This window comes from Xyrauchen texanus, chromosome 28 (genome assembly GCF_025860055.1).
Source record: "Xyrauchen texanus isolate HMW12.3.18 chromosome 28, RBS_HiC_50CHRs, whole genome shotgun sequence".
Classification (NCBI taxonomy): domain Eukaryota; kingdom Metazoa; phylum Chordata; class Actinopteri; order Cypriniformes; family Catostomidae; genus Xyrauchen; species Xyrauchen texanus.
The window spans coordinates 12,034,890-12,038,768 of NC_068303.1; positions in this window are offsets into that span (position 1 = coordinate 12,034,890).

Here is a 3,879-nt window from a genome sequence, read left to right on the forward strand (position 1 = left end):
AATAAATAAATATCAAAACTTACAATAACCATGGACCTGTTGACCTTTAGATTTTCCAAGAGATTACTTAAATTTACATTTAAAATAGAACATAAATCCACTAAAATGACATTATCATTTTCTAAAATGTTTATTATTTATTTTTGATTAAATTCTTTGTTATTTTAATGAACATTTCAAACTCAAATTTGTTTTAAGTGTCTCTTATTAAATTTGCAATCATGATTATGTTCACATTTATTAACAATGATTGTGATAAGGTGGCCTAGAGTGCAAAGTTGTCAGGGGGCCTCAAAAATCCTAACAGCGCCCGTGGTCTTGACTAAGATAATATATGTCTCAAATTTCCTCACTGGACTGGGTCAATTTGTTTTATTTTATTAAACCACACCATTATGACTAAGAAATATATTACATCTTCTTTTTCTGTAAAAGCATAATTTTCTGTGCTATACTCTTACTTCCGTCATGTGCATACGTGTATGTACACACCTAACAAAGCTTTTGTTAAAAAAATAGCAGCACACATATCCGAGAAAGGGAGTTGTTGAGAAAGTATTGGTGACCTATTAGTTGCATGACTCATCTTTGAGAAAAGGCCATTGAAAATTGGCAAGGGGAATTTGCATGCCACTCCCCCGGACATACAGGAGCTGCATGCAACCACTCATTCAGGTTTTGCACTGAGGATCCGAGACAAATTCCCGGCCATTTCAGCGGGTAGTTCAGTGTTGTGGCAGGAGGGACACAACGTCTCGTTCCCTCCATCAGGGCATGGAGGTTATGTTAGTAACCATGACATTCCACTTCTATCACACACTCAACATTGTGTCGATGTAGTGACACTAGGGGTCCCTATGGAAAACGCCACAACTACTGAACTGTGTTACATGGACTGGCGGTGCGAGTGCTGACTGTTCAAAAAAATAAGGAGCGGCTGACCCAGCTGTGGCCTCTTCTCTTTTTTTTCTCCCCAAAAGGAACGAAATCGTTCAGCTGGAGGCCATATAAGGAACATGTCAGGGGGTGTCCCTCCAAAGAGGAGGACACCTTGGAGACCACACCTCACATGGAGAGGGGGGGCTTCAGAGTGGGAATACGTCACATGGTCTTACCGTGGAAGGCACGTAATGTGGAAGGGCCCCGTGGTAGATCCTACCCAAAGGGGGCGGAGTTACTACAAACACGGTGACCGGGGACAGAGAGGTCTCTGCCTAAGGAAGATGTGGTTTACCGACAGGGAAACCCTTTTGCAGAAAATCCATCACACAGGGTTATCAACAGGATAACCAACCCATGTGGACAACCTACCACTGTACAGGGCCTAATTGACACACATACTGGGCCAGTGGCGAGTTTCTCCAAAAACTCACCAGCCACAGGGCTAAGAAGGAAGGATATCCAGGGTCCACACTTTTGTTACGTGACTGGGAGAAGGAGCGCACGTCTTCGCCTCAAGGGGGGAAAGGCTCAATTCGTAATGGTACACCCGGCCAGCTGTCCCGAGACTTACCTTTTTGAACCTGACAACACACGAGATGGAACTGGCTCAACTCGGAGGTTGTAGAACCTCGCCAAGGTGTTAGGAGTTGCCCAGCCCGCTGCTCTACAAATGTCTGCTAGAGAGGCACCGTTGGTCAGAGCCCAGTAGGCTGCTACACCCCTGGTAGAATGAGCACACAGCCCCGCAGGGGGCGGCACGTCCTGGCCGTGATATGCCATAGTGATCAATGACCCAGTGAGCGATCCTCTGTTTGCAGACAGCTCTTCGTTTCCGCTGTCCACCAAATCAGACAAAGAGCTGCTCAGAGCTTCTAAAGCACTGTGTGCGATCCAAGTAGATGAGCAAAGCACACATCGGACACAGCAATGCCAAGGCTAGGTCTGCCTCCTCCTGGGGCAGCGCTTGCAGGTTCACCACCTGATCGCTGAAACCTTGAAAGTCGTGGGAACCTTGGGCATATAGCCACGTCGGGGTCTCAGGATGACGTGAGAGTAACCCAGACCAAATTCCATGCACAGCTTGCTGACAGAGAATGCATGCAGGTCCCCTACCCTCTTGATGGAGGTGAGCGTCATCAGGAGGGCAGTCTTCAAGGAGAGCACCTTTAACACAGCTGACACTAGGGGCTCAAATGGAGCTCCCCATAAGTCCCAAATGGACCACGGAGATGTCCCACGAGGGAACGAGGCGTGGTCTGGGGGGTTTAACCTCCTCACGCCTATCAGGAACCTGACAATCAAGCTGTGCTTCCCTAAATACTTACGTCTACTGCATCGTGATGTTTCGATATAGTGGCAACATAACACATTCAAGGAGGAGGGGGATAGCCACCCTTCCAGCCTCTCCGGCAGAAAGGAAAGCACTGATCTAACTGTGCATCTCTGGGGGTCTTCGGGTTGGGAAGAACACCGCTTAGTTAACAGATGCCAATTCATGTCATACAGGCGCCTCGTCGGGGGAGCCCTGGCCTGAGTGAATGTGTCTACCACTGCCGGTGGTAGGCCACTTAAGTCTTCCACATTCTGTCCAAGGGCCAGACGTAGAGATTCCAGAGGTCTGGTCGCGGGTGCCAGATGGTGCCCTGTCCCTGAGAAAGAAGGAGGAATCCTTCCTCAGGGGAATCTCCAGCTTCCTGGAATGCCCGTTTCGGGGGTGTTTTGAAGCCTTTCTTGGGTTCTTAGCGACCGGCCGTGAGACAGGTGGCATCTGCTTTCTGCGGGTGGCTCAATGCCGAGGCCGGTCTAATGAGGTGGACTGTGGCAGAACCAGTGTTGCTGCCGCAGGGGGAAGCCCTTGGCAACGAGCAGATGAGGTGCAAGACCTTGAGTCGCAGGAGAGAAGTAGTCTAGTTGTAGTAGGAGTGAAGGCACTGTGTATGCTTTTGAAGAGGTTGAAACACCCTTGTCAGTACAGTAATATGATGCAAAGTTCTGGTCAATGTCAAATACCGGTCTACATACTCAGTGTATCTCCACATACTCTGTGCTTGACTACATACAGTATATGCTGCACATAATCAGTAGAAAACACAGTGGAAAAACAACATATTGAACCCTGCTGTATTAAAACACATGCTGACTACATCCATCAAATAGGAGCCCCTCTAGGTAACTGCTTTGGGTTCTTAGATGTACGACCCATAATCAGACCTGGTATAACACAGTGGTCCTACATAATGTCACAAACAGATTCACTGTCTAAAAAAATAGGCAGTAGCCATTCCTAATGGTCCAATTCCCTAACTGTATGGCCCTGTAGATAGGTTTGAATTATTTACCATGTTTGAAAACAGTGTTACCCTTACAGTTAAAATATAATTACTTAAAATATCAAAACAAGTTTTTCTTGGTTGTTGGCAGATATGATGTTCCAAGCTTCTTGGAGAATTTGACTGGATGTTCAGTGGGGTACCAAACAATGATGTTCAGTGGGGTACCAAACAATTTTTGGTTTAGGAGTCTAAATGTTATATTTCCTATTGACACACTATTTCCCGTGACACACGCTGATGATATAAATAACCATCTTAAGACAAATGTTTTTATCTTATGTGCATCTTATGAACTGTGCCTAAGACTTTTGCACAGTATTGTATTTATTTTAACAGAGTGAATAAAGCATGACTCGGAATCTGGACTGTTAACTGTTCAGCTCATATGTGATTTACACACATTAATGTAGCCCACAAGGACTTAAAATGTTTCAATTTATACAACCCATTTACTGAGCACACAAAGAACATACTAGATAGAATGAAACTAGTCTAACAGGTGACATGTTAATGTAGTGACCTGCACAAAGACAGGTTCATTCCAAGAATATTTTATGGGCGTATCATTTGACAATAAAACAAAATTTCACACTCTGAAAGATTT